Genomic DNA, 8,862 nt, shown 5'->3' on the forward strand with positions numbered 1-8,862 from the left:
TAGCTGAGAAGCCAAAAATGTGCTGGCTTAGATTTGAACAGGAAAGGAATAACAAAGAAAACTGGGAAATAAATGTAATGAGTGGTTACGGGGTGCTGAAAACTATACTTATCGTTTCTTATTCTCGCAGAGTTGGTGCTGCCATATTGATTTATGCCTGGGAAGTCTTTCATGGAAACACACAACAAAAGCTTCAGATTATTTTGTCAACAAGAAAACACAGTTTACCTTATCTTCAAAGTCCCCATCTATTCCTGATTTGAGTGGTTCCATATTCCTTGCTTGCGGAGATCTCTCTGAGCCCTGGGGGAGATTTGTGCTGGATACAGTAATTCACTATGAAAGATAAAAGCCCCCAGAATGTCACCACGCCGCTTCCCAAGGCCAGCTGAATGATTCTGTGGGGACGAAAGGGGGTCCAGAGAGTGAAAAAGTACTGCGGCTCTTCCAGGCCGACTTACAGTCAGTTTATTGAACCCTTGAGAGCCATTTTTCCCCCTTCCAGAATGTAAGAGACATTTATTTGGCCTATTGTTTGAAGGCTTAAGTCTCTTTCTCACATTCAAGGTCTGGGCAACTGAAAAGGAGAGGAGGGAAAGAACAAAATCAGCCGTCTAGACATTTCCTAGTGGAGTATCAGGTTTATAAGCCATTTTCCTGGCCTTGTCGTAATCACACATTATGAACTGAGATAAAATGCTAGATCATAAACTTGGGCCCTATTGTAACGAAGACGGGCAAGAGTTACGGTTTTCTTTCAAAAGTCACACATTGCATTTTTCTTCAAGGTCACATTAATTTCTGTTAATGGCCCTCCTCTAGCCGCCCTTTCCAGAAATGTTCTCATTTGCTCTTGGCTTCCCACCCCCACATTCCCTTACACTCCTCAACCTATACTGCACCCCCAATGTCCTCTCCACCCACAAGTCCCAATTTAATTAGACTTACAATGTATGTGGGGAGTGAGTCAGTTTTCAATAAATACCCTGATTTTCCTATCAATTGGCATCATGACTGTCTCCATCATTTAACATTTGGGTGCTCATATGAATGATGAGATGTAAAAGGTAACTTTAGTAGTGATTGAAGAGGGATAGAGGTAGATGCGCTTCCGGAGGCTCTCTAGGCAAGATGGGTGCAGTAGAAAGAGCATTACAGGAATCCCAGGTTCAGGTCCTTGAGTAACCTTTCTGAGCCTCCATATTGCTCATGAATAAAATGAAGCCATGGAGCCTGATAACCTAGAAGGAGTCTGATTCTCGAAAGGTTTTTTTAAACTTTTAAGCTTTGTATTTCCAGGAAGCTGACTACATCCCTGAAAATTACTTTCTGGCATTAGATGCCTTGCTGTGAGAACCATAAAGTGTTTTACCAGAATCCACATGTACTGATCTTCATACTGCTATCTTAAATTTGTCGATTGTTATTGCTTCACCAAGTGTTTGTCCACCAACTACCTTCTCACTCGTCATCCAACACACCAGTGCACTGAGTGACAGCACCAGCTGCCATGTGTGGTATAGTGACATTCTGAAGAGCAAATGGGATGGTGCATATGATGGTGAAATAACTAGTAAATTAAACCTCAGCAGCCGGAATAATGGACATTTGATAGAAGTTTCTTAGCCTCCAATTCTTTTCTTTACACCATGATACATGCTTCCTCTCTCTCTCTCTCTCTCTCTCTCTGTTCATACAAAAAAAAAAAAAAAGAATACAGAATACTAACTTCCTGTCCCTGTATTTACATATGGTTTCCATTTGAAAGGTCATCAGTTATTTCGACAATGATAACAAGATATTTCATTAAAAAGTAATCTCCAAATATTGACCAACTCCAGAGATGGAATACTCTCATTAAGTTCATTTGATGATATGCAGTGTATATATTTAAAATTGAAGGAAGAGGCATACTGTTTCCTCAGCCTCAGTAACCCAACCTAAAAACACCTTGAGATAGATTATGTTTTAGGAAGGTCCAAGTTTATTTAAATGATATACATAAATATATACATTTTGCTTGTTACCAAGACACTAGTCCTAGAGCAGTATTGCCTGGCTCAAATTAGATGTTCAAAGAATATCTATTAAAGCAATGAATTGATAAATGAGCAAGTCATCTTTATATTAATATATATTGCACTGGTAACCGAATGATCAATGGTGGTTATTGTGGAACCTACTTCACCAAAGATGGAGAAATACTATCATTGGGTCTCATACAATATCTTTCTTTGCATGCTTGCTTACTTCCTCAAGGGCAAACCATTAGGCATATTAAGCACTTGCAGTATTTGGGCATCTTTGAGATTTGAAACTGTATAGAAATCTGTCCTATAGTGAAGCCTATTAAATAGATAATTTGATGCCTCATTCGCATCCAATAGAGACAACTATTAGGTTCCCTGAGGCTGGACATTGGCTGGACCAGTGCTCTAGAGCTAAGTATGTTTTGAGTTTTCCTTGTTATAAATGAGGGAGTGAGGCCCACATGATCTCCAGGTTCCCTCATGGTGTAAACATCTTATGGTTCTGTGAAAGCAGCAACTGTGTTCACAGAATGGCTTTGTCCAAGATAATATTCAGTGGATAAAAATGATAGTATTATCAGTGGTTTTCTTTGAGTCTTGGGATTACTTACATTGTAACTTTTAACTTATGATTTAAGCTTTTCTTTACCAGAACACTTTTTATAATAAACATACATGATTTTATAATAATATAAAACAATATAAAGTCCTTTTAATTTTGAGAAGGAAAAGAAGCCCTTATTCTAGGAAGGAAACAAGGACCATAAGGTCAAGAGCCTTGTTGTTCAGACTTTAGCCCACAGATTTGTGGAGCCCCATCCAGAGATTCTGACTCAGTAACTCCGGGTGGTGCCTGGGAACTTGCATTTTTAACAAGCTCCAGGATCACACTTTGAGGAACCTGAGTCTAACAGTTAAACATATAGGCAGCAATCCTACCTAACGTTTTTCCTTTCAGAATTATGAGGGGAAATTTCTGTATCAAAATCTATGTAACCTAAGAAGCATCTAGGACTAAAGAATTATCAAAAGGCTCAGCTCCACTGGAAAAGTGTGCCTCCACCCCAGATGGGACTTGAATGAACCTGGAATTATGAGCCCACCATCTCAGTTTAATCTATTTGGACCTGGGTCCCCTGACCCTCTCAAATTGTGCCTGACATCACTGTTACCTAACATCAGGTGCGAATTGAGGGGCACTGGAGTTTTGGTGGTAGACCATGCCCTCAGTAACAAAATTATGGGTCACCCCTTGGCCATTTGAAAGGACCAGCTGGTCAGTCAACTTAATTGACTGTTTTATCACCAGGTTTCATTTTAAATGTTAGAAAGAAAAACCCACAGAGAAAGAGAGAAAGAAATGGCTCCTAAGAGCTCTCGATATTAAATTATTAAGGGTTAAATCTTGTGTAAATTACATGCCTTTTAATTAAAAGAATAGCAACTGAAAATAAATATCCAGCTAATTATGATTTTATTGTTTTGACCACATTGCTGAGGTCTAAATGACGGAGAAAAGCAAAATGAATCTTCCAACCACAAAATGCCTTCAATTTCTAAGTCTTCATTCTAGAAGCAGCACTTACACTAATGTCTATGGAGTGTTTACTCAGTGCCTGTTATGAACAGATTGTTTGTGACCCCACCATAGTTCATATTTTAAAGCCCTAACCCCCCAAGTTGATGGTGTTTTAAGAAGGGACTTTGGGAGGTAATTGGAGTTAGGTTAGGTCATGAGGATAGAGCCCTCTTGATAGGGTTAGTGGTCTTTATCAGAAGAGAAAGCTCAGGCTCTCCATGAGCAGAAACTGAGGAAAGGTCATGTGAGAACACAGGGAGGACTTGGCCATCTGCAAGCCAGGAAGAGAGCTGTCATCAGGAACCATAGTGGACAGCACCTTCATCTTGCACTCCCAGCCTCCAGAATGTTGAGAAACAAATTTCTGCTGTGTAAGCCCCCAGTCTCTGGTGTTTTGTAATGGCAGCCCAAGAAGACCAAGACCGAGCCTTAACTGCATTACCTGACTTAGTCACCTCCACACGGTCACTTTAAGTAAGAGACCTCGAAATCTTTAAATGTTTTCAGGGTCCGTGTCACTTTTGCAAAAGTGTTCTTTCGTAATTTGCCATAGGACGGTGGTTCTCAACCTTCCTAATGTTGCGACCCTTTAATACAGTTCCTCATATCGTGGTGACCCCCAACCATAAAATTATTTTCGTTGCTACTTCATAACTGTAATTTTGCTACTGTTATGAATCGTAATGTAAATATCTGATAACCAGGATGTATTTTCATTGTTACAAATTGAACATAATTAAAGCATAGTGATTAATCACAAAAACAATATGTGATTATATATGTGTTTTCCGATGGTCTTAGGCGACCCCTTTGAAAGAGTCGTTCGACCCCAAATTGGGTCATGACCCACAGGTTGAGAACCGCTGCCATAGGCTGACAGCTAAAGAATCATGTTAAATATTTCAGATGCTGTGTGTGTGTACACTCCTCGGCAGGCTTGCCTAGGGTAGGCAAAGGTGTGTTTGTAAGTACAGGTGTCTGAGGTAGGGCAGGTATGTGGACCCAATTTATTTAGTGGCTAATTACTCCCCTTTTCCTTTTAAGAGATTCTGTCTCTACAATTTCCCAGAAGGGAAAAAAAGAGGAAGAAAGGAAGTGGAAAGGAAAATAACCAAGAATGAAAACAGAAGTAAGAGGAGAGAAAATGATGTGAACAAGGGAGCAGGATTTAGAAAGGAAGAAATGGACGAGAGTCATCGGGAAACCCTGTTTTCCCTGCCCTTCCCTCTGCTCTTTCTCCAGATCCCCAGGCTGCTGCCAGACTCTCCCCTCCCCCGCCAGGCCTCATCTACTCACTCTCTAGCCCTGTGCATGTGGAGGCTTTCAACTCATTCTCCCAGCACCACCCCAACACTCCAGCTAGAATCAGAAATCAAAGAAAAAATCCTGTCCCCATCATTAGTATTGCACCAAGAAGGTAATTAAAGAAAACACAAAAACTACAAGGGATTTCTAACATTTACCAATGTGGGTGATGAGTGCATGGCTCCTTGTAGCCCTTCTACCTCCCTCCAAGCTCTGGAGCCGGAGCCCTATTTAAGTGTATGCAGAATGGATACCAGCAGCCCCCTTCAAACTGAATTCAAAACTGCCCATTACACGTCACCCCATTATGCATTCCATTCTTTCCAGGGTTTAATGTAAGGATGCACATTGCTGAGGAAACAGAGGCCTTTAGGGTACAGTAGATTTCAAAACGCAATTAAACTCTTCAAGTGGAAATGTAAAAGGCACTTGTATTCGATTAAAGCCTTTGGCCTTATCAACTGCAGAGTGCTCCATTACAAGGTCATTAGCAACCCGACTTCCACAATGGGCAGCAGGCGTCAGCTGCACAAAACAAACAGGGGCCCCAAACGCCACAATAACTCCTTGTACCTGTTCTTGTTTGCTTGCTGAGCCCTACAACATTGGGAGTTGCTGAAATATATAAAAGCGTAACAGCTTGAGTCAATATTTGCCAGCCTAAGCGAGCGATTTTATTTAGTGAGAAACTGAACCCCTTTGAATAAATACATCTCCTTGCAGGCAGGCACTGAAGGAAGGCCTAAGGCAGAACTGGATCTGGGGCTGGTGCTCTGAGACTTCAGAGGTTCCTGCAATCCTCTACCTCCTGGGGTAAGGGACATGGCGTCCGGTCCAGATGCATGGCACCCAGACAAGGGGCAAGTTGGGAAAATTCCACCCTTAGGCTGCACTCTATTCTAGACTAAGAGTTCTCATCAAAATCATCTGCGGGGCTTGATGAAACACTGGCTGCTGGACCCAGAGGTGGATCCAATAAGTCTGGGGTGGGGCCTAAGAATTTGCATTTCTAACAAGTTCCCAGAGGGCTTTGCTGCTGCTGGTTCTGGGACCTCACTTTGAGAACCACTGGTCTAGACCAGCTCTGTGCAGCAGAAATGTAATGCAAGCTATATGTATAACTTTAAATTTTCCAGGAGCATGTTAAAAAAATACACAGGAACTGAAGTTTCATAACATATCCAAAAGGTAATGGATAAAAAATATAATCAATGTAAAACTTACTAATGAGGTACTTCACATTTTTTTTACTAAGTCTTCAAATTTCATTATGTATTTTATACCTTATAGCACATCTCATTTTGGACTAGCCACAATTCAAGAGCTCAAGAGCCATATGGGGCTAGAGGCTGCTGTATACACAGCATAGTACACTATCCTCTGGGGATACAGGATCTTGAATTCCAGGATACAACCATATGCCTACCATTAGGGCTTAAGTGTCCCCACAAGCATGCATGTTGCTGTTGGAATAGAGTGCACATCCCCAGACTCAAGGGTGAAACTGATGCTGAGTGTGATGGGGTGAAGGGTATTGGAATAAACTAGGACATAAGAACTGGGGAGTCTATACACATGAACACCAAGCCCCTTGAAGTGTGGGATAGAGTGGCAGAGTGGGGGTGGGGAGAATGGGACAAGCTGGACTGTGTGTGTGTGTGTGTATGAGTGTGTGTGTGTGTGTGTAAGAGAGAGAGAGAGAGAGAGAGAGAGACGGAGAGTTGGGAGGAAAGGTGACTGATTCTGTTCCAAGCTCCATTTAATTACAGAATAGCTCATTCCCCATGGCACACCCTCAGAGTCACATAGTTCTGCTGGCTACTGCATTCACACTGGCACTCTCTGGTCTTCAGGATACTTAGCTTCTGGGGCTGACCCAGGGCACTGCTCATAAAAGGAGATACCTCCTATGCCTTCCACTGAAGGCCTCTCCTGCCCAGCTTTTGTCTCTTTGTTTTACAAGCGGCTTGGGCTCTGACTTGAAGGAGCGATCATAAAGAGAATGATTACTTTTACACCAGCTGCAAGGAGAAGAGGACTCTGCAAGGAGGGATTTATACATGGAAATCAATATCAGCATTGGAAAGCATCCCCTTTGCCCATGTAAGTGCTGCCTACAGGGTCAATAGCTGGGATTAACCTGGATCCTTTTTTAATTATTATTCTTTTTAATAAAGCCGCTTTATGATAGACTCTGAAACTGCACCAATGTGAAGGGAAAGAACACATACTTTCATTTAAGAATTATCTGTTGTCCCAGTGGGGATCTCTCCCACTCCCACTCCCCTCACTCTCTAAGTCTCCAGAGAATCAGAGAGAGGAGAGCGAAATTAAGCCCTTTGTGAGCATAAACTGATAACAACATGAAAGAGAATGAGCTCGTTGCCCTGATTCCATAGGTTAATTTGTGATATATATGGGAAAAGTTAGCTGTTGCAGGCACAGCTGTACTAAATGCTCACTGTATGCATTCATATGACTATATGACTCTGCTTACTGCTTGATTTTCCACATTTAATTACTCCAACAATTCTGTAAAAGGAAGAAATGGAGACTCAGAATGCATACAGGTCTCAAGGAAGAACTAAGTGGTCGACAGGCTTCTTCCTACTAAAGTCTTTTACTCCCCAAGTCTTGCTGGGTCAGAAATATTGAATTGATGAATATTCCTTTCTTGTTAGGACAGGTGTTGAAAGCCTCGTGTATCTTATTCCTGCACACTCCTGTCATTCTTCCTGTCACACTGTACAAAAATGGGCCAGTATGAAAGTGCTTCTGTGATAACCCTAGATTCAGTCCTTGAGTCCTCTGCCTTTCTTATACCTCATAGCTCTACTTTTAAACTACACCGGACTCTAAGAACAATGTCACCTCTAAGAGTCATCCACTTTCACTCTTACCCTCATACAGACCCTAATCTACACAGTAGCCAGAGTGAAACTTGTAAGTTAGGTCATTGGCAGGTCTATGTATAAGACCTTCCAGTGCTTCTGATGTCATTCAGAGTAAAGGCCAAATTCCCTGCAATGGCCTATTAGGCCCTACATGTGTTTCACACACACACACACACACACACACACACACTCTAATGATTTTATCTTCTTCCACGTTCCTCCTTGCTCACACCTCTCCAGCTACATTGTCTCATCTCAGTTCTTCAAGATCAGCAAGCACCCTCTTGTTTCTGGGCCTTTGCACTGATTATCCCCTTGGCCTGGAACACATTCCCCTCAGTTCATAAAATGGCTCACTTTCTCACTTCCATCTGGTGTCTACCCAAATATTTTATTATCAGAGAGAATCCTGCCATGACGGCCTTATAAAAAAATAGCAACCTCTCCTTCCTTATCACCCTCTGAGCTGCGTTTCTCTATCCAACATGTTAAATATTTATTTACCTGTTTCCTGTCTCTGCCTCTTCCGTGCCTAGTCTCATTGCAGGTAAGTGCACCTCACAAGCCTGAAACAACAGCCTGTGTCAGAACAGCCTGGGAGGAAGGCAGTAGCCTCCCAGCAATATTTTAGTGTGCCTTTGGCTGCCATCGCGGAAGAATAGTTCACAAGGGTAATGTATTCTGGGAGTCTGCTGGAACGCTCAACTGACAACAGCCCTATTGAGATGATGGCCATCCCCCTGGGAGCTTTTCTGTTTACATGTGCCTTTACTCATCTTTCAGCTGAATCAGAAAGCTGAATAGAAACTTCACTGTTTGAAAACACAAAATGGATTTTGATGCTTAAAAGGACTTTCATTCAGAGGAACCCAGAGTTAACAATCTTCACATGTGGGCTGGTTCTAAGACCCTAGAATTGGGGAGTTGTCTGTGACTATAGAGAGTGCTTCCTGTGCCGTCCATGTGGCCATTTCCATTAAAATGTAAAATGATTTAAATAAAGCGAAGTTAAAAATTCAGAGAAAGTTTCTCAGTCACACTAGCTAGTCACAAG

General features: G+C 41.9%; 1 long non-coding RNA gene across 1 annotated transcript in view; it reads right to left on the reverse strand.

Moving 5' to 3' along the window:
- LOC107183966 overlaps positions 1–8,446 on the reverse strand; it is a 21,860-nt gene extending 13,414 nt beyond the window's left edge. The window contains exons 1-2 of the long non-coding RNA XR_001514781.1: positions 8,313–8,446; positions 229–336 (exon numbers count right to left, since the gene is read on the reverse strand). This is a non-coding gene — a long non-coding RNA (uncharacterized LOC107183966). The remainder of the gene's footprint in view (positions 1–228; positions 337–8,312) is intronic.
- Positions 8,447–8,862: the final 416 nt, after the last annotated feature.

The sequence above is a fragment of the Myotis davidii genome, unplaced genomic scaffold, assembly GCF_000327345.1.
Source record: "Myotis davidii unplaced genomic scaffold, ASM32734v1 scaffold98, whole genome shotgun sequence".
Classification (NCBI taxonomy): Eukaryota; Metazoa; Chordata; class Mammalia; order Chiroptera; family Vespertilionidae; genus Myotis; species Myotis davidii.